Source organism: Cheilinus undulatus, linkage group 18, assembly GCF_018320785.1.
Source record: "Cheilinus undulatus linkage group 18, ASM1832078v1, whole genome shotgun sequence".
NCBI classification, from domain to species: domain Eukaryota; kingdom Metazoa; phylum Chordata; class Actinopteri; order Labriformes; family Labridae; genus Cheilinus; species Cheilinus undulatus.
In genome coordinates this window covers 43333329-43357059 of record NC_054882.1, presented here as the reverse complement: position 1 = coordinate 43357059, position 23731 = coordinate 43333329, and positions in this window count along the sequence as shown.

The window sequence follows — 23731 nt, the reverse complement described above, 5'->3', positions numbered from 1 at the left end:
TACAGCCTGGTTTTACACTAGGAATAAACTGGTTTACAGCCTGGTTTTACACTAGGAATAAACTGGTTTACAGCCTGGTTTTACACTAGGAATAAACTGGTTTACAGCCTGGTTTTACACTAGGAATAAACTGGTTTACAGCCTGGTTCTACACTAGAAATAAACTGGTTTACAGCCTGGTTCTACACTAGGAATAAACTGGTTTACAGCCTGGTTTTACACTCAGGCAGATGCTACCTATCTGTCAACCAGAATGCTAGCTAGCTAGCTGACAGGAAGTTGAGCTTAGTGGGCGGGCCGTTAGGTTGATCCAAAGTTTGGTTGAGACTGTGATTTCAATATGGAAGCCTCCATGGATCGGCTTCAAGAGCCGTCTGAGTCCGCCTATGCTAAGCAGACGACTGACGTCACACAGGGTTCCGGTCCTTTCTCCGGTCTATGGTCTGTGCTGACACCTGCAGCTGAAGCAGGGCTACATACCACAGATAAATGTGTGTGAAAAGAGTTTCTTCAGTGAACTGACAGACAAAAAGAACATTCTACCTCCCTCCTTTACAGGGTGCTGAGAAAACAACTCTGCTGATTATTATGACCACTTGTTTCTTACATGCTGTTTCATGTTCCTTCTATTTCAGTAGTAAAACACACACACACTCACACACACACACACACACCAGGAGACTGCTGGACATAGAGGAAACAGAGTCCCTATATCGGACTTTAAATACCTCTGAGCGCCATGACAGGATAATTACCACCATTATGCTAACTGTTCACAGGGCTAACTGACGAGGCGTAATGAGGAAGGTTTCTGACAGACAGATTCATCAGATTCAGAGAGCAGATGCTAAAATGTCATTACAAAGCAGCAAACAGGTATTTGAAGCTGCTGGTGCCTCTGGAGTCCCACCAACCTCAAGGTGTAGGATCCTCCAGAGGCTTGCAGTCGTGTATAAACCTACTATTCAGCCCCCCCTAACCAATGCTCACAAGCAGAAACGGTTGCAGTGGGCCCAGAAATACATGAAGACTCATTTTCAAACAGTCTTGTTGACTGATGAGTGCCGTGCAACTCTGGATGGTCCAGATGGAGGAGTAGTGGATGGTTGGTGGATGGCCACCATGTCCCAACAAGGCTGTGACATCAGCAAGGAGGGGGCGGAGTCATGTTCTGGGCCGGATTCATGAGGAGAGAGCTGGTAGGCCCCTTTAGGGTCCCTGAAGGTGTGAAAATGACCTCGGCAAAGTATGTAGAGTTTCTGACTGACCACTTTCTTCCATGGTAAAAAAAGAAGAACCGTGCCTTCTGTAGCAAAATGATCTTCATGCATGACAATGAACCATCTCATGCTGCAAAGAATCCCTCTCATGGTGTGGCCCCCATCCTCCCCTGACCTTTAACCCTACTGAGAACCTCTGGAGCATCCTCAAGCTAAAGATCTATGAGGGTGGGAGGCAGTTCACATCAGAACAGCAGCTCTGGGAGGATATTCTGACATCCTGCAAAGAAATTCAAGCAGAAACTCTCCAAGAACTCACAAGTTCAATGGATGAAGAATAGTGAGGGTGATATCAGAGAAGGGCTCCTATGTTAACATGAACTTGGCCTGTTCAGGTGTTTTTGATTGAAATAGCTTTGATTTCAGTAAATATGACCTCCTAATGCTGCAGATTCAATGAATGACGATTTTCACTTCTTTACAGCCTCTAAAATGTTCTGAAACTCTGCTGTGCAGAATAATGTGGAACAGTATGTTTTGAGTTTTTATTTTTGATTAAAGATAGTTGTCATTGGGAGGTTTGTTCAATAAAATCTGAATTATGCTCTAACTGTAGATAATTTGAAAATTATATTGACTCATCTGCATTGGCTATAGTAGGAAAATCGGAGACAAATGTCATTTGCGTAATAATTTGGAACTCGGTGTAGCGCCGAGCCATTTCCTCTAATATTGTTTGAAGAGTTTGAGGATGTTTTTACCCTGTGAACAGGGAGGAACCACACAGTTTAGCTAGTATTGAAGCCATAGCAGAGCAGACTATCTTTTCACATGTTCATCTCAGAGCAGCCGTTATCCCTGGAGCGTACGGCTGCTCAGAGGCGTAAACGTGAAAGTCACCTTCTAACCGTTGTTTGGCGCTAAATCTACACAAGCAGCCGTGTGGTGGTGTTACAAACATGATTATAGCTGTATCAGCCCAACGTTTTATTCCCTGCTGCTGATTCGTCCCCAGCATGGCGGTCCAGCTGACCTTGGTGTGTATAGATTAGGGGGATAGCTTCGTTGGAGAGAGAACAGTGGGTCGCTCTGTCTCTTGTCCTCCTCGTCTCTTAAATACAGTCAGCTATAAACTGGGTTTAGTGCTACCGACACTGGCCAGTGCTGTGACTGCCTGTCTTCATCTTTATGGGGATCACAGCCACACAAGCTCTGTTTCCTCCACTGTAGAGGCAGCTCATTCAAAAGAGGGCAGAAAAACTGGGACAAATGTGACAGGTTTTATCATTGAGAAGTAGATAAAACAGAACTCTAAAGGAGAAAATTTACTCTCCAAGATGTGTCAGCAAACTGCTTTAGTGAGATCTAATACATCCCTGACTCCTAGATTAGTGGTTCCCAACTAGTGGGCTGAGACCCAAAAGTGGGTCATGACAGTGTTTATAGGCCTGTAGTGGCTTCAACCCATCCAGGCCCACCTCCTTCTCCACTGAGTTTGCATGGCCCTGAGTAACCTGGCTTCTGTTTGTTCATGTGTACGTTTTCAGAAACCAGGATCTGCCAGAATTCTTGAAAAACCTGATTCTCCTACCAGGAGAACTCACTGTGCAGTAACAGTAATGCAGTGGTGCATTAACCTCCTACATGAAGACTCGTTTTCAAACAGTCTTGGTCCAGATGGAGGAGTAGTGGATGGTTGGTGGATGGCCACCATGTCCCAACAAGGCTGTGACGTCAGAAAGGAGGGGGCGGAGTCATGTTTTGGGCCAGCATCATTGGGAGAGAGCTGGTAGGCCCCTTTACCTGATTTAGGAAATGACTGAAGAAGATTGAAGAAATGATTAAAGAAGTTCATAAAATCAACCCTGAATTTTAACTTGACTTTCCTCCTGCTGGGCCAAGCTTCAAGCAAAAATATGAACTTTTAGAATACAGATGTAGAGGAAAATCACTTTTCTAAACTTTCTTCTGCTTGGAGCAGAGAGAAGCTCTCCTCCTGGTTGGTGTCACGCTCACACACATTCAGTTAGGGAGGTTTAAAATGCAGCTGGATCAGGAGGCTGAAAGTGCATCATGATCTCAAATATCCCATCCTTCCCTCAAGGAGACATTTCTCGTGCTCGCCTCAGCTCTGCAGCCAGTGACATTTGGAAAGTAATTTTCTAAAAAAGGACTGAATGTGGCGCTAGCTGGAGCGTGTGATTGAGTTTCCATCAGGTCCTCAACAGTTTTTAGGAGGAAGTCAAACAATGAACACATCACACTCAGGTGGGTTTCAGTGACAAAGTTACCTGCTATATCCAACGGGATTCAGGGGCAGGGGCTGGGTCCTGGATTCAGGTCTAACCTGAGGGCCTAACAGGGTCGATATTGAACCACTGAGTGTCAACCTAAATGATTTTGAGATTAAAAGGTGAACATGATAAGTTAAAAACTCAAAATCTGAGATAAAGTGTCAAACTTAGAAGTTTAAAAGGCAAAAACATGACATTGAAAGTCAAAATAATGTTTTTAAAAGGTAAAATATGAGATAGGATATAGAAACCATGAACTTTAAAAGTCAAAAACTGAGATAAAATTCAAAATCATAATTTTTAACAGTCAAAATATGAAATAAAATTAAAAATCCTGTATTTTTAAAGTAAAAAATGAAATAAAATTTAGTTAGGAGTTGAAACAGGTCAAAACGATATATAAAAGTTAAAATCATGATTTTTAAAAGGACTAAATAGGATTTTAAATTATAACTCTAAAAGGTTAAAATATTAAATAAAAAGTCAAAACCATAACTTTTAGTCATAACTGTAAAATGCAAAATTGAAAATATAGAGAAAACACAAATTTCTGCCACATCCCTGAGTTTTTATCCAATTATTTTTACTGTTTATTTTTTCTAATTTTTATGAGACAGCAAGGATATTTTTAAATCATCCAGGTTTAGTTTACATTTTTACACTGGAGGAAATCTGCAGACCTCATATTTTAGGGCCAGTTAGAAAAAAAATATGATCTGATCTGGTGGACCGGGTATAACCGCACCTCGGGCCAGATTTGGCCCCCGGGCCTTGAGTTTGACACCCGTGTTCTAACAGAACAATAAACAGTCTGGTGAACAAAGAAGAAAGTTTCCACACAAATGTTCTTGTTTCCTGGCAATGTTTGTCTCCTGATTGGCCAAAGATAAATTCATATCTGGCTTTAAAACGCAGGTGGATCAGGGAGGTCAGAGGTCGAGTTTTCATGTTAACCCTTTAAACAAATTCAACTCCAGCACAGTTTCTGAATAAAGTAATGAGCTTTTGATATTAAAATAGAGTTAAAACTCACTGTTTATGTTTACCTGCTTAGGTACCTAACAATATTTTTTGAAAAGTAAATGTTTTCCCCAGTCCCCCAAAAAACAGTCAGGATCTAAGGAAGTTTAACAAGTTTATTAACAATATTTTAAATCTAACAAGTCACTCAAAAGGCTAGAAATTCAAACAAAAGACTGGATTCAAACTAAGGAGGCGATCTAGCTCTCAAAAGTAAAATTCATCAAAAAACCACAATTAACCAAAGGGACTAAGACTACAAAACACAATCAAAGCCACGGCTAAACTATACTGAAATGTGGAGAAACACAGTTAACACTAAAGTTTTGGAGGCTGGGAGCAAACAAAGAGGTGCTGCTGTCAGTCAGGCTCCTCGTCAACCACGGGCCGCCATATTTTAAAGTGCAGAGAGCCAACGAGCGCCGCGTCTCCTTGCCGCCACCCTACTGGCCAATCACGCCGCACCACCTGGACACAACAAAGATCCACTCACACGACAGACCGCACACTCACTCACAAACACACAGGATGAACAGAGGACTCACTCTCACACGAAACAAGGCAAAGATCCACACGATAACAGAGCACTCACTCAAACACAAATCAACGATACAAAATACAAAACACAGTAATGCAACACAATACGGCCACAGCCGTAACACTGCTGCACCAGCAGGTCAGTAGTTTAGGGTCATGAGACCTGAGAGTAACATCACTAAGTCTGGCCTCCTCTTTGGCACCGTAGCCAGAACAGGTGTCACGCTTCACAGAGGTCACGCTTCACAGAGGTCACGCTTCACAGAGGTCACGCTTCACAGAGGTCACGCTTCACAGAGGTCACAGGTCACAGAGGTCACAGGTCACAGAGGTCACGATTCACAGAGGTCACGCTTCACAGAGGTCACGCTTCACAGAGGTCCCACTTCACAGAGGTCACTGGTCACAGAGGTCACGCTTCACAGAGGTCACGATTCACAGAGGTGATGGGTCACAGAGGTCACGCTTCACAGAGGTCACGGGTCACAGAGGTCATGGGTCACAGAGGTCACGCTTCACAGAGGTCACGGGTCACAGAGGTCATGGGTCACAGAGGTCACGCTTCACAGAGGTCACGGGTCACAGAGGTCACGCTTCACAGAGGTCACGGGTCACAGAGGTCAAGCTTCACAGAGGTCACGCTTCACAGAGGTCACGCTTCACAGAGGTTACGCTTCACAGAGGTCACAGGTCACAGAGGTCACAGGTCACAGAGGTCACGGGTCACAGAGGCCACGATTCACAGAGGTCACGCTTCACAGAGGTCACAGGTCACAGAGGTCACGCTTCACAGAGGTCACGCTTCACAGAGGTCACGCTTCACAGAGGTCATGCTTCACAGAGGTCACGCTTCACAGAGGTCACGCTTCACAGAGGTCATGCTTCACAGAGGTCACGGTTCAGTATGGGTTCGGTTCATCGATTAAATCAGATAAAAACAGATTTATTATTCTAGTTCTAGTTGTTCTGACTCTGATACCAGTACCAGATTCTGTTACCAGTACCAGGTTCTGATACCAGTACCAGGTTCTGATACCAGTACCAGATTCTGATACCAGTACCAGGTTCTGATACCAGTACCAGGTTCTGATACCAGTACCAGATTCTGATACCAGTACCAGGTTCTGATACCAGTACCAGATTCTGTTACCAGTACCAGATTCTGATACCAGTACCAGATTCTGTTACCAGTACCAGATTCTGATACCAGTACCAGGTTCTGATACCAGTACCAGGTTCTGATACCAGTACCAGGTTCTGATACCAGTACCAGATTCTGTTACCAGTACCAGATTCTGATACCAGTACCAGATTCTGTTACCAGTACCAGATTCTGATACCAGTACCAGGTTCTGATACCAGTACCAGATTCTGTTAGTACCAGATTCTGATACCAGTACCAGGTTCTGTTACCAGTACCAGGTTCTGATACCCGTACCAGGTTCTGATTCCGCTTAAATCCAGGTACTGGTATCAGAGTACACCAGTTCATGCACCGACCCGTCACCGTTTAGTTTAGCTTTATATTTAGCTTTGTTTAGCCATGCTAACTGTTAGCGCTATAAACCAGAAATCAATTCTTCTTCACTGCTGGAACACGTCATTAAACGCCGTCCAGACCGGCGCTGTCGTACACGACAGGAAGTGACACGGTTTATAGAAAGTTAAATAACTGTTGAACCATAAATCGCTGCCTCTTACGTGTTTTTCCTCTTGAAGCTAGCCGTTGTTTTGTCTCATTGCTGCTATTGAATCTCTGCAGCAGCATTTTCAGCGAGGCTGGAGCTCGTGTGACTTTTGTGGACTTCAATGATTAAATCCACACCAGTAAACCAGATACTGAACACCTTTTAATCCATTTTAACAGAACTACAATCATTTGTTACCACTAGCTCGAATGCTAACGTGAATGCTAACCGCCACAGCAGGCTGTCCTATAGGCCCCTCATGCTGCCTGGAGTCCTGCAGCCCCCGTATAACTGTTCTTTTAATATTTAGCAGTAAAACTCAATCATCAGCAGGAAAACAACTGCAGACCACAAAGACTCAGACGGTGATTGGACCGATGTTCTGTCTGTCACATTCATCACGGGCCAATCAGAGTGACCAAACATGACGTGTTAGCAAACACGCTCTTCTACCATTAAACGCTACCATAGTCTGGGAACTGTGGGTCATGATGTGATTAAGCGCCACGGCCGGTCGGGAGAAGAGAGAAAGCGTGGAGTGTGCATCTTTGCTCTTGTTTTAAAGAAATGTGGTCCAGTTCTGTTAAACTGCTGCCATCCCAATGCTACAGCCGAGCTCCCCGCTCCACCAGCTCCCATCATCTACAGTCGTTTACAGACCTGATCTACAGTTTAACCTGATGGTTCCTTGGTGCTGGTTAGAGGTACGAGTACTGGAATATTGTGTTTGTTTGATATCACCAAGCAGAGAAAGAGATGGAGGGATTCTGCAAGCCCAAATTTCACTGAGTCACAGATTTCTAGAAGTTGTGGACTGGTTGACCATGTGTGAAAATAATCATCTGTGCTGCTTGATGTGCATTGAAACACTGATCTATTTTGGTCGTTTGAAGCTTATTCTTAGTGCTTATATGATCATAGAGCAGGGGTGTCAAACTCAAGGCCCGGGGGCCAAATCTGGTCCACCAGATCAGATCATATTTTTATTCTGTCCCACTGACCTGCAGGTTTCCTCCAGTTTAAAACTGTAAACCTCACACCGATCATTTAAACTGTCCTTGTTACAGTTTTTTCTGTTTTCATTTTATATTCTTCATTTTGCATCTCAGTTATCAGGAAAAGTTATGGTTTTGACTTTTTATTTCATATTTTGACCTTTTCGATTCACATTTTTGACTTTTTATATTATTGTTTTTACCTTTTTGATCCTCACTTTTAAATTTGAACTAATATTTTGACCTTTTAACTCACGATTTTATTTTTCGCTCATGTTTTGACCCATTTAGCTCCTTACTTTGACTTTTGTCTCATAATTTGGCCTTTTGTTTCCTCAGTTTTAAAGTTTAAGTAATATTCTGATCTGTGAAAATCAAAGTTTAATAATTCTTTCTCAGGCTTTGACATTTTTTAACCAACGATCTTGAAATTCATCTGATATTTTGACCTTTAAAACATGTGATTTGAATTTTTCATCTCATGTTTTGACCCTTAAAAATCACGATTTAAACTTTATTATATATTTACCTTTAAAAACATGATACTGAGCCTTTAAACTTACCATTTTTACTTTTTTAAACCTTAAAATCATTTATCATCAGTGCTAAGGTTTTTCCCCCATAATTCATTGCTGGTGAAAATGACAGTTAAGGGTTAAACGTTGGCCCTGCTCTGATGAAGTCTGACATCCCTGTCATAGAGGATCCTCAGAATCCGGTCAAGGATCAACCCAGCCATAGTCCAGGTCTCTCTTACCTGGTGGTTGTGGACCTGCTGGTCAGTAAATCTTCTCTCCAGCCCTGCAGCAGCGGCCTCTCAGGTAAAGTGATGGCTAAAATGACAGTGAGACATAAAGGGTCTCCAGCGCTCTCGTTGTTTGAAAGAAGGCGAGTTTCCCTCAGGATAGATGGAGTGACCAGCAGGGAGCGTGCAGGCTGAGGAGGACGAGGAGTGTAAAGCGATCGATGAGCGGGCTGAGCCGACGCCTGCTCCACGTTGGACCGGCAGACTGAAAAGGAAATGGACTTCTGAAAGGTCAGCGTCCTGCTGCTTTCACGGATTCAGTCTGAGGATCAATAATTCAGCCATCTGGAGGACTGTTGGATCTAAAGTCAGAGTGCTCGTGTTTCTTTACTCCATTCATAAAAAGATCTCCGCTCTTCCTGAATGATTAGTTTCTGTTAACGACAGGGCCCGGTCTACCATGCTGAGGTTTTCAGTAACACTTAGACTGACGGCGCCAAGCTGCTTTCAAGACTGGAGGGACGATTGTGAGGTCAAGTCTCAGGTCAATAAGTATTATTATTGGTCCATATAATCCTAGAGTGTGTGAATATGCTAATTTTCTCCATAGAGCTTACGTTTACTCCAACGTTGATTTTTCCCTCCTTTAATAGATTTTTGTTCAAGAGCGATTTTAAAGTTCAGAGAAAATGACTGACATGATTTTGTGCTCCAATATTTGGAATAAAGACCCACCTCTACCTTAAGACCCGTCTTTTTCTGTCCTCGAGCACACGCTGGATAAAAGTCATACAAGTTGTCGCTAAACCCCTCCCATTTTGATTTCTGCCGCCGTTTCTATGACGTATTCACGCACGCTCGCTAGCCTGTTCCTAATGTGTGTTCAGGACTTGCCATCGCCTTCGTGGGACCCGACTCGGGAGGATCCTCCTACAGAGAAAGGATCCTGGACTTTGGGAAACAGCTGCTTTTTTCATCTCTTTGGTCTTTGATAACCTGACACGCCAGACGGATGTGTTTCACTCATCCATCCAGAAAACCTTCGATAGTCAGCGTTTGGCAAAGGGCAGACGGTGTGATTGGATGAAGGGTCCGTCACATCTTTACGGGCCAATCAGAGCAACAAAACGTGACGTAGCTGCTACTGAGGAGTAAACTCCATAGAGAACTAAATAACGGTAACCATGGCAACTGAAAGTGAGTCAACTCACTGCTGTTCTTTGTTCTTCTAATGAAGAAATGTGGTCAAGTTCTGATCAAACTGGCGCTTTAGCAGCATCCACGCTAATCTCTTCCTCCATAACTGCACCAGCTCTTGCTGCTGCTTGCTTGCATCATGACTCCACCTCGCCTGAAAGTACCGCCCCTCGTCTCTGATTGGTCCTGTCACTTTCTAACCGGGCCCAAACGGTTCAGATGGGAGCTTTGAAGATGGATTCACCAGTGAGAAACACAGAAACGGGAGAATCCATCTGCTTTACAAGGCTAGCAACTACCCCCTAAATAACAAAGGTGCAGATTCTGTGGGGTTAGGGTTACCCGTGGACTTTCAGGGCTGAAATATGGAAGGTCATTTGCTCTGGAAATTTTACTCCTCAAATTATAGACGTAGCCAATCATCACAACTGTCTGAAACTTCTACCTGATCTTATGCACAAAAGTGCTATTTATTTTATGTAATAAAATACTTTTGACCACATTTTCTGTCATGTTTTATGCAGCACTGCACTTAGTGATCTATTATACGAGGTGACAGTGATTACAGACAAAAGGGAGGATAACAAATGTGTGTTAGAGTGGGTTGGAACAATTAACTACAGTCATGGACAAAAGTATTACCACCCCTGGAATTTTTCCAGAAAATACGTCATTTCTCCCAGAAATTGTTGCAATCAACAAATGTTTTTGGTATACATGTATTTATTTCCTTTATGTGCATTGGACCAACACAAAAAAAACAGAAAAAAGACAACATTGACATAATTTTACACAAAACTCAAAAAATGAGCCAGACAAAATTGTTGGCACCCTCAACTTAATATTTGGTTGCACACCCTTGGGAAAGAATAACTGAAACCAATCTCTTCCTCTAACCATCAACAAGCTTCTTACTCCTCTCAGCTGGAATTTTGGACCACTCTTCTTCTCCAAACTGCTCCAGGTCTCTCAGATTTGAAGGGTGCTTCTTCAACAGCAGTTCTGAGATCTCTCCATAGGTGTTCAATGGGATTTAGATCTGGACTCATTGCTGGCCTCTTCAGAACTCTCCAGCTTTGTCTCCAACCATTTCTTGGTGCTTTCTGAGGTATGTTTGGGGTCGTTGTCCTGCTGGAACACCCATGACCTCTGACCCAGACCCAGCTTTCTGACACTAGGCCCTACATTGCGGACCAAAATCTTTTGATAGTCTCCAGATTTCATGATTCCTTGCACACAGTCAAGGCACCCAGTGCCAGAGGCAGCAAAACAACCCCAAAACATCCTTGAAGCTCCACCATGTTTGACTGTAGGTACTGTGTTCTTTTCTTTGTAGGCCTCATTCTGTTTTCTGTAAACAGTAGAATGACCTGCTTTTCCAAAAAGCTCTACCTCAGTCTCATCTGTCCACAAAATGTTCTCCCAGAAGGATTGAGGCTTACTCAGGGACATTTTTGCAAACTCCAGTCTGGCTTTTTTATGTCTCTTTGTCAGCAGTGGGGTTCTCCTGGGTCTCCTGCCATAGCGTTCATCTCATTCAGATGACCACGTATGGTCCCAGCTGACACTTTTGCACCCTGAGTCTGCAGGACAGCCTGAATCTGTGTGGAAGTTGACTGAGGATGTTTATCCACCATTCCAACTATCCTGCGTTGCATTCTTTTGTCAGTTTTTCTCTTCCGTCCACGTCCAGGGAGATTAGCCACAGCTCCATGGTTATAACCTTGAGGCTGTTCAGATTTTTACACTATTTTTCTTCTTAAGTCCTCAGACAGTTCTGGGCTCTTCTTCCTCTCCTCCATGCTTGGTGTGACACACACAGACACACAACACAAAGGTTGAGTCAACTTTTAGACATTCTAACTGGCTTCAGGTGTGATTTCTAGATTGCAGCTCCTGTTACTGCCACAGGTGAGTTTTTCCTGCTTTTTTTGTGTTGTTCCAATGCACATAGAGGAAATAAACACGTGTATACCAAAAATATTTTTAATTGCAACAATTTCTGGGAGAAATGGTGAATTTTCTGGAAATATTCCAGGGGTGCCGATACTGTCATCCATGACTGTATTTACGGTTTAATTTTACTGCAGAGTAAAAATGTTTTAACTGCACATCTATTAGTAGTTTACAAGTATAAGAAAATGCATACAACCTGAACAAAGTAAAAGTTTAACAAATGATGGAATTGACCTATGGCTAAGCCACGCCCCCTCCACTCACTCGGACAAACAGTGAACATTCACCGACAGACGCTACTGCAGTTGTCACAGTCGGAGACGTTTCACTGGAGGCCATGGATGATTTTTGGAGACAGAAAGATCACATATCATCTAGAAGCCACCAAAAGGGTCTAAACTACGCACTGGAGGGATATATTAATCATTTTATTGTGGAGAAGGTCGATTAAAAAGCTTCAGTTACAAGCCAAAATTTACAGGTCCCAGTGCAAACATGATAAACCGCATCTCGTTGCCATCACAATCTCAGACCACAAGAATGAGGATCAGCATCAGAGAGCCACTGAAGTTCAGGTTTCTGGCTCAAATATGACAAAAATATAACGGCCTTTTTTACCATCTTTACCCAGAGTGTCTCTCCGGTAGTTTGGTGCTCCGGTATTTACACTGAATCATTCAGCATAACGTCTGCCAACCGTTGTTATCTCGGCTGTTACAGATAAGTTCATGAAGCTAAGCTCCAGAAGCTAACGTTAAACTAGAGCGCTTTGGACAACAGCTAACAATGATGAACGACCACCAAAGAACAAAAACTAGAACAAAAAAAATGCCAACGAACTCCCAACGAACAACGCAGCTAGGAGCTAACATAAGGCTAACTTTAGGCTAACTTTAGCTAACGTTAGAGATGTTAAAAATAACTCTTTATTTCTTTCCAGCAAAGTCTCAGTATGTTGCCTCAAATACGATGTTGGCTTACCTTAGAACAGATGTTGATTTTATCCATGTTGAGCTGATGTTGTGGTCTACTTCAACACTTTTATCCAAAGAAGACACTTTTCTGGGTTTAGATGTGGCTTAGGAACGGGTAAAAAATACACTCCGTCACCCAGACTCCCAGGATACCGTGTGTTGGAGTCGCATGTACCCCATGAACACCGTTTGACCATTTTTAAACTTAAAATCTCAAAAAACCCTCATAAAACCGGACGAAGACTGACTTTCTCCCATTCATTTCAATGGATGTCCAGGCAGCCGATGACCGAGTGTATTGGAGCGGTATACGCACTGTGATTGGCTCATCGCGTTTGAGGGCGGGACTTAGCCATAGGTCAATTGCACAAAGAAACTCAGTATTGCACGTAGTAAAATTCATTTATAAAGCTAAAATTCAAAAGAAGTAAAAACATAAACACATATCTCAGTAAATTTAAAGTCTAAAATGTATAAATTGAACACATTAAACTGGAAGCTAAAAAGTAAAAACACATCTGTACGTCTCTGCACGCTAAGAGAATTCAGACATGCAGGACGATGGCTGTGAACCTCTGGATGGTGATGGAGCTGACATGGAGAACTCTTTCAGGCGTCTCTGCAGCTTCTGCAGGAGGACGGTTCTAATTCTGGACTAGTAAGGTCAAATCAAATGTATTCATACTGAATATTTTTTATATGTGAAACTTTGCCGATAGAACACAAACTTGTCTGTCATTGTTGGAGCTCGTAGAGCAGGGGTGTCAAACTCAGACTGAGTCTGGGGCCAGATTTGCTCCGATGAGAAGTCCTGAGGGCCGGACTTCAACTTCATTTTCACTATTAGTAAAATATGAAAAAATATGAACAACACTGATAATAAATCATTCTGAGATGAAAAAAATAAAAATGGTTAAATTATAGGCTCAAAGTCTGAGAAAAAGTCAAACATATTAGTTCAAAAGGTCAAAACACAAAATTTGAAGGCAAAATAATGTTTTAAAAGGCAAATAAATGAGATAGAAAGTCAAAATTACAAGTTTAAAAGGTAAAAATGTGACTTAGAATTTTTGAATTGTGAGTCTTGAAGGTCAAAACATGAAAAAAGGTCAAAATTGTAAGTTTAAGTCAGAACTGTGTGATGCAAAATTGAGATTATGAAATGAATTTTCTCACCTCCCTGACTTTTTATCTAACTTCTTTTACTCTTTACTCTTCAGATTTTTATCATTTAACAAGGATATTTTAATCATCAAGGCTAAGGGCGCTTCCTCATGAGGCCCAGTTGTTCTGAACCGCGCTGCGGTGCGATTCCTCCCCCTCCCTCTTACCCCCGGCGCGCTTTCACACTAGCAACATCAATCCATGCCTGGGCCCACTTGCGTATTTACTAGGGCTGTCAATAGATTAGAATTTTTAATCGCGATTAATCTCACAAATTCCATAGTTAACTCACAATTAATCGCAAATTAATCACACTTTTTGTCTGTTCTAAATGTACCTTACAGTACTATTTCTCAAGATTTAAATACCCGTATCAACACAAGTGGACAAAAATGCTTTCTTTATGCAAATGTTTGTTCAACAACCCAAAACAACAACAGATAAAGTCCAGAACATTCTCTAGTCTGAGCTCAAAGATACTGAACGCTGCAAAAATCTGCTGAGAGCATAACATGGTAAACTCAAGACCAACAGATGGAGATACTGACCTTAATGTAACATTACTGAATAATACCACAATGTAGAGTCAAACTTTAGACTTCTAGAAGTTACCTCCTCTGTTCTCAGCAGCTGAACACAGAACAACAGATCTCATCATCACACATGGACATAAAGAAGTCAAGTCTCTGCTGAGAGCTCAGCAGTAAGGCACAGACACATCTAATGGTGTTTCACTGTTCTGATGTGAGTAAGGTGGACACATCTGCCCTGCTCAAGAGAAAAAGCAAGTCATTACTTAAAAATGTCTGCTATTATTTATCAGATTTTTACTTTCAAACTAAAAAATGTAGTCCAAATGTAAAATAAATGCTGACAGTCAGAAATGACTGAGAACTTTTAAGGTGTAGTAAGAGGCCTGAACCATCTCTTCATTCTTCAGATCATAGAAGAGCTACAGATTTAATCTAAAACCATTTTTTCTTCCTAAATAAAGGAGAGCCACAGTCTAATAATGCTTTCAGCTTCTATTCTGATACTCTACAGAGCTCATTCACTAACCTCTGCTCTCCTGTCACACACCAGCCTCTGCTGCTCTGTCTCCTCCTCCTCCTCATGATGCAGCTGTACATTCACCAGCATCAGACAATCTCCTACAGGGACTGCAGAGGCTTTGACACTTCTGCAGCATCTTGATTGACTGTTATTTAAATTTGGCGTTTATTCACAGTTCCAGTCGATCGTTTTAGTAAGTTTTGTTTTTTTCCGAATACTTTCACTTTCAAGCAGGAGCTGCGTGGGGATGAGAGCGGACCTTTAGGAGACGTGCTGGACCAGTCAACAGTTAATAGTGCAGCTGTGGTGCCGGTTCATGGCAGATATAACAGCCTAAATAAATGAATAAATCATACTGGCCCAAAAGTGCGTCGGCACACTGGGAAATGCTCGGTATGCCAGATAGCGAGTCCATCCCTGCAGAGTTTCTGAGTGTCTCCATTGTAAACAAATCCAGCATGGCGAGGGGGGCGGCTCTCTGCATTAGCGGTGAGCATGGCCAGCGAGTGGTGTGGGCTATATAAGACTCTATGAACTTCCTGTAACTCCGTTCATGTCCACAGTAGGAGAAAATAACTTCAGTTTTATCTGACATGATCTGAAAGCTGAACCTGTCATTCAGAAGTCTCTGTCCTTTATCCGTTTCTGCTCGCTTTTACAGCATCACGATAGCGCCACTTCCTGGTCTGGCAAACTACGGGATGGGTCAAGGGTCATACAGAACGCGCATGCGTTAATCGTGCGACAAGAAATTTAGCAGCGTTAAAAGTAATTTTGAGTTAACGTGATATTAATGCGTTAACTTTGACAGCCCTAGTATTTACATGTTTCGTTTGCATTCACACCACCCAAACCAACCGGACTTTGGGCTCAAGTGTACTCAGATCCGGGACCGGGCCCCTAGTGTGAAAGCAGCCTCAGTTTAAACGTTTACTGGAGGAAATCTGCAGACCTCATACTGGTGGGCCAGTTAGAATAGAAAAATCTTATGATCTTGCGATACAACTTTTCCACGGGCTGGGTTTGAGGCCCCAGGCCTTGAGTTTGACACCTGTGTCGTAGAGGCTTCATCTCTATGAAATCTTTATCTGTGTCCACGTCCTGCCACAGCCTCGGCCTTTCTCGAGGCTCCACAACCTGAGTCTCTTTCCCCGGGCTTGGCGATCTAGGTCCCACCTGCCCGCCCCACCTCGCCACACCTATCCAGGACCTGGCATGTAATCCCAGCTGAAGTACTCGTTCTGAAACAAAGGCTGCTTTCTGTTTTTGGAGCTTGCTTGCATTTGTAACATAGACTGTAGTGTTTGCACTCTGTTTCTGTCACATGTTTAGGTTTGAAATGTTTCTTTAAGCAGATTAATACTGGACCCAAAAACATGTGTAGCCTCCAGCAGGTTCTCTGGTCACTTATTTACTCACAACGCACATGGTCAGTAATTTAAAAAAAAAGGGTGTTTTAACTGTATGTCGTCAATCCCCAGTTTAATCTCCTAACACACGTACTTGATGTGATTGCAGGTCCCACTATTGTTCTCTTATTTCATTTCCAACACTAAAACGTCTGCAACGATTCATTCCTCTGACATCCATAAGAATATATGCATATATATTTTTAAAGCCTATTAAACGTCTCTGAGTGCAGTCACTGCAGGAGTCCAGACTAAAAGTCCGAGCCATGGTTGAGGCAGAATAAAGAAAGGCAGACTGTTATTTTAAGACTGGAGCCATGACAACAGAGCAGCGCTGCTGCTGCTGAGGGGAACCGAGCTTTTGGTGGGAAAAAGGAAGCAGAACAGACTTTACTCTATAAAATCAAAGAATTTTGGTACCATAGGACTGATGGCAGATATTATTTTAAAGGACTTATGGCTGCACATGTCCTACTTAAAGGCGTCATGGTCACATAAAGAACAGATTATTGTTCATGTACATACAAGAGGGTCAGACATCTTAGATACAAGAGTCTGCTCTGTGCTGCATTTATTTCATTATTTCTTCAGTTTAAACACCTTTCTAAGTCCATATGACTGCTGTGTGTTGATTTGTGAAGCAAATGAAGTAAATGAAATGTTTTTATCCAGGGCTGTTAACATGAATGCGTTAATGCTTGTGATTAATCTGGAAACCTTAATGTGTTAAAACAATAATAATGCAGTTTCATCATATGACTAAGTTTGACCACCACGTGCTCCCGTAGTCCTCCAGCGTCGACTATCACGAAACGCCAGGCAAAGGATTCAAAGGCAGACACACTTAAAGAGTTCAAGTCCGTTTAATACAACCAAGGTTCGTTACACAGGAGATCAATCACACAGGCAGAGGTATTCAAATCGGCAGGCTAACACGAGGAATCTAATAACAAACTGGGTCTAAGTCACGGGGAATCTATCAGAAAATAAGGCTCCAAAGTAATGCACACAAGGAAACAGGACGACCTCGCACAGAGGACGGGGGCGAATGAACTAAATGAACTCACCAGGTGCAGCCACTCAGACAATCAACACAGGTGAGACACATGAGGGTGATCAGGACCCGGGGGACAGGTAGGGATGGGCAGGAAGGAGAGATCTGGAAAAGAGACCCAAGGTAAGGAACCAAAATAAAACAGAAATAACAAGGCTAGAAACACGAGGGAAAAGGTAACTCAACCAACTCAGCCTGGGGATGTGATTAACGTGATTAATCACAGCCTAGTGATGTGATTAATCATGATAATCACATCACTAGGCTGTGATTAATCATAATTAATCACTACGCTGTGATTAATCATGATTAATCGCATCACTACACTGTGGTTAATCATGATTAATCACTATGCTGTGATTAATCATGATTAATCGCATCACTACACTGTGATTAATCATGATTAATTGCATCACTACACTGTGATTAATCATGATTAATCACTACACTGTGATTAATCATGATTAATCGCATCACTACACTGTGATTAATCATGATTAATCGCATCACTACACTGTGATTAATCATGATTAATCACTACACTGTGATTAATCATGATTAATCGCATCACTAGGCTGTGATTAATCATGATTAATCGCATCACTATGCTGTGATTAATCATGATTAATCGCATCACTATGCTGTGATTAATCATGATTAATCACAGCATTTTCTAAATAGATGAAGTATATTCTTACGTTTTAGATTTTAAAGGTTGTTATTGTCGAGTGTTTTGATTCTTTTACTTCTATGTACATTAAAGTTTTGATCTCGCCCAAACATCCACGCTGGAGGACTACAGGAGCAAGCTGTGGTCAAACTTAGTCATATAATTAAATTGAGTTTTTTTTTTTCTTTTTTTTTTTTTTTTTTTAACGCGTTGATTTTCAGAGTCCTACTTTTAAGGACTTAGAGCACAGGTGTCAAACTCAAGGCCCGGGGGCTGAATCCAGTCCATGGTGCACCCACCAGATCAGATTCTATTTTTATTATAACTGCCCTAAAATATGAGGTCTGCAGATTTCCTCCAGTATAAGAATGTAAACTTAACCTTGAAGATATCAAATATCCTTAAGTCATAGAAATGTGGAAAAAATGCTCAGAGCTTAACAAATGTATCAGACCAGCTGTCATATCTGTCAGAGACCATCCAGCATCATGAAGTGCTTTAATGCGGACTCTTTCATTTTCAGTCAGCTCTCCACGTTTTATCATTTTGAACAGGAATGAGGAATTTCAAACTGAATTCACCCAAATGTGAGTCGGCTCACTGGGCTTCTCTGAGAAGTCAGAAATGAATCAAGCATAACATTCAACCACTAAAACTCATTTTTCTCTTCAGGAATGACAGTAAATAGCTATAATCTGACACATTCTTTAGAAATATTAATGTGCTTTACTATTGTTTCAGTTTTTTTTTTGTAAATCAGTAAATTTGTAAATTCATGGATAACCATAATAATTCTATTTCAGCATTAAAAATATAATTTGCGTTAAAGAGCTTCTACATATTGGTGTATTAACCATTGCAGAAACATCAAAATGATGTTGGTAATTACCAATGCTGTTAATTTAGAGCAGCTGTGGCAGAAACCTGACTGTGGTTAGGGTTAGGGTGGGCTAATACATTTGTTAAGCTCTGTATAAAGAGTAAAAATAATTAGATAAAAAGAAATGTGGGAAAAGAAATTCATTTGTGTTTTCATTTCAAATTTTCAATTTTGCAAAGCACAGTTATAACTTCAAACTCTCATTTGGACTTTCATTTCATATTTTGACCATTTTTAATTTATTATTTTGACTTTTTCAATTTATTTTTGCACCATTTTAGTAAACATGATTGTGCCTTTATTTTTTATATATTTTCCTTTTAAAATAATAATAATAATAATAATAATAATAATTATTATTATTATTATTATTATTATTTGGCGCCTTTCAAAACACCCAAGGACACCGTACCAAACAGATTAAAACAAACAGTGAAAAGCATTATTTAACATCTAATTTTGTGTTTTGACCTTTTGCACTGATAATTTTGACTTTAATCTCAGATTTTGAGCCTTTTAACATCATTTTGACTTTTTAAATCTCAGAATCCTTTTTCATCAGTGCTAGTTTTATTACTGGTGAAAATGAGGCTGACAGTTTGGTTTAATGTGGACCCTGTTAGGCCCTCAGGTTAGACCTGGGTTCAGGATCTGGACCCTGCTGTGATTGAGTTTGACCCCTGACTTAGAGCGAGTGATTCCTGCTTTTATTTCTACACCGCTGGACTTCTGCAGAGATCTTTATACCAGATTAAACCAGAATTCCCTCACACGTTTACAGTTAGTCCAAAATATCCACTCATTTTCTGGAAAACACGGCCACATCATCCCTCCACTGGCTCCCTCTTCGTTTTAGAAGTCGTTTAAAATGGTATTACTGGTTTTTAAATGGATAAATGAGTCTGATCAGTACATTTCTTGCCTTTAGGTCAGATGCTGAGGCTGATCAGCACAGACAGGAACCCTGATGGATGAGCTACCTCAGACTCAGAGCGTCCCCACCTTACTTTTAAATCACGTCTTCAGACTTATTTTATTTCTTAGTTTCTAATCAGGATGACAGTGATGTGGTCTCCTCTGTGACTTTTTTTTTCCTTTTCCCTGCTTTTTTGTTTTTAATTAACTTTTAATGTGTCATTTAAATCTTACTTTTGAGTTTTTTGTGTATTTTCTGATTTTTCTGGTTTTATGTTTTTATGTTTTAGTCACTGTGCAGCCCTTTGGTGAATGTAAGGTGATTTAAAATGTGCTGTAGAAATCAACTGGATTGAACTGATACAGTTCAGATGAACAGGTCTGTGTAAATGTTGCTGAAATTAACGACATGATCTAAAGCAGCAGTGTGTGAGAAAGAGGGAGCTGCTTCAAAGTCTGGCTGTACACACTCAACACTCAGAGCTTGAAACCCCTCCTCTGCCTCCTCTTCCTCCTCTTCCTCCTCTTCCTCCACACAACCCCACCACTGCTCCCCTCTGCCTCCTCTGCCTCCTCTTCCTCCACCACAACCCCACCACTGCTCCCCTCTGCCTCCTCTGCCTCCTCTTCCTCCACCACAACCCCACCACTGCTCCCCTCTGCCTCCTCATCCTCCTCTTCCTCCACCACAACCCCACCACTGCTCCCCTCTGCCTCCTCATCCTCCTCTTCCTCCTCTTCCTCTACACAACCCCACCACTGCTCCCCTCTGCCTCCTCTTCCTCCTCTTCCTCCTCTTCCTCTACACAACCCCACCACTGCTCCCCTCTGCCTCCTCATCCTCCTCTTCCTCTACACAACCCCACCACTGCTCCCCTCTGCCTCCTCATCCTCCTCTTCCTCCACCACAACCCCACCACTGCTCCCCTCTGCCTCCTCTTCCTCCTCTTCCTCCTCTTCCTCTACACAACCCCACCACTGCTCCCCTCTGCCTCCTCATCCTCCTCTTCCTCCACCACAACCCCACCACTGCTCCCCTCTGCCTCCTCATCCTCCTCTTCCTCCACCACAACCCCACCACTGCTCCCCTCTGCCTCCTCATCCTCCTCTTCCTCCTCTTCCTCTACACAACCCCACCACTGCTCCCCTCTGCCTCCTCATCCTCCTCTTCCTCCACCACAACCCCACCACTGCTTCCTTCTGCCTCCTCTTCCTCCTCTTCCTCCACCACAACCCCACCACTGCTCCCCTCTGCCTCCTCTTCCTCCTCTTCCTCTACACAACCCCACCACTGCTCCCCTCTGCCTCCTCTTCCTCCTCTTCCTCCTCTTCCTCTACACAACCCCACCACTGCTCCCCTCTGCCTCCTCATCCTCCTCTTCCTCCACCACAACCCCACCACTGCTTCCTTCTGCCTCCTCATCCTCCTCTTCCTCCACCACAACCCCACCACTGCTCCCCTCTGCCTCCTCTTCCTCCTCTTCCTCTACACAACCCCACCACTGCTCCCCTCTGCCTCCTCATCCTCCTCTTCCTCCACCACAACCCCACCACTGCTTCCTTCTGCCTCCTCTTCCTCCTCTTCCTCCACCACAACCCCACCACTGCTCCCCTCTGCCTCCTCTTCCTCCTCTTCCTCTACACAACCCCACCACTGCTCCCCTCTGCCTCCTCATCCTCCTCTTCCTCCACCACAACCCCACCACTGCTCCCCTCTGCCTCCTCATCCTCCTCTTCCTCCACCACAACCCCACCACTGCTCCCCTCTGCCTCCTCATCCTCCTCATCCTCCGCCTCAGATGAAGATCTGTCAGCGCCCTGAGGAGCAGTTTGAGCGTTCAAGACTTCAAACTTTGAGTTTGAAAAGAAAGTTTGCTGCAGTCTGAAGGTAAACAGCAGTAAATGATAGCTCATCAATGTTCCAGAGTAGAGGATGATGTGACAGACTTTAACTGACAGTGACTTTGACCAAAGATAGAACTCATGTGTTATGCATCAGTGAGCTTTCAGCAGCGCTGTCTGACAGAGAAGTGACCACCATCAGTGACCTCTGAGAGAGAGACGGGCTAAACTCTGACAGTATCCTTTCCTTCAGTCTCCTCCTAACTAGTTACTTTAAGCCAGGGGTGTCAAACTCAAGGCCCGGGGGCCAAATCCGGCCCTCAACATGATCTGATATTTCTGATCTAACATTCCCACCAGTCTGAGGTCTGCAGATTTCCTCCAGTATAAAAATATAAACTTATCCTGATGATTTATGATAGGGCGGGGAAATTCATCACAACATAGATTAAATCTCAGTATGGCTGCTGCAAGTTTCTAATCACAGACGGTTCAATATTTCTCTAACCTGAAGTTTGTGTCAGACACTTTTGCATCAAATATGATGGAATCATTCTGGTGGCATATTTTTAGATTAGTGTACAAAAAATCACATTTTCTTTGTTTTTGTGTGTTTTTCTTATTAAATATGAGAATTATATAAACATTATAATTCCCTTTAATACAACAGTTCATACCAAATTCACAGAATAAGTAAAAAAATCATCACAGATATTTTTAGAGTGGTTCCTCCTAGTTTCATCTGAAATTGTCTTGGCTGGAGTGAAGAATGAATTATTGCTTGTTTCTGTTGTAAAATGCACGACATGAGGAACTTGAGAAATAATCACGTATTGAATCACAATATTGGGTAAAAAAAATACATTTATATCATTTTCCCACCTCATTCAGCCCTGATTTAAAATATCCTTGTTAAGTCATCAAATCTGAAAAAGTAAAAATATTTAGATAAGAAGTCAGGAATGTGGGAAAAGAGGTTTATTTGTGTTTTAATTTCATATTTTCATATTTGCATCTCACAATTAGGACTTAGGATTCTGACTTTTATTTCATACTTTGAGCATTTCAACTCATAATTTTGGTTTCTCATACAATCTAAGCTTTAAGATTCATAATTCTAATTTTTTAACTCATGATTTTGTATTTTATCTCATATTTTCATCTCCAAACTTTGACTCCATAATCCCATAGTTTGACTTTTTGGACTCACAATTTTAAATTTAGAATCATATTTTGACTTTTATTTCATGATTACAAATTTTATTTCATATTTTGACTTTTTAAACTCATGATTTTGACTTTCTTTCTAATATATTTGCCTTTAAAAACATTATTTTTAAATTTCAGTTTCATGTTCTGACCTTTTTGAACTAATAAATTTATTTTTCTCAGACTGTGAGCCTTTAAATTTATCTTTAACCTCAGAATCATTTATCATCAGGGCTACGTTTTTATTTTATTACTGGTTAAATGAAGTCGACAGTTTCTGGTTAAAAAGCTGACCCTGACCCTCAGGTTAGACCTGAGTCCAGGATCTGGTCACTGACTTTGACACCGCTGCTTTAAGCTGTGAGTAACTCAGTTATGTAACTCATTACATTTGTAAAAGGTAACTAGTAATGTGTAATGGATTACTTTTATCACTGTTTACTGGAGCTGTGCATGCCTGCTAACTCATTTTGTCCTGTCGCTCTGATTGGCTCATAATGAATGCGACAGACAGAACGGGCATCCAATCACGCTCTGCAAACTCTAAGGTAGGTTCTGCTCTCATGAATCACTTTCTATTGGTCCAGATGAATGTGAAATATTTCCTACCATCCTGGGGGATCATGTACACACCTGCAGGAATGTTAAAGGACATTTCTTGTGCATACGTATGAAGTTTGGAGCTGGCTGTACGACCATCTATGTTCCCGGTGTTTATTTATCTGTGACTCCTCCTCCTACGATGGCTGACCCGTAAACAAACACATGAAAGGAGAAGCTCCGTGTCGATACCTGACTCCCATCCGAGAGCTTTGATGCTTCACAGGAAGATCTCCCATGATCCCTCAGTGGGCTGGAGGAGGAATTAGTGGTAGACAGTATCTGAATGAACACTGGTTTCACTGGTGG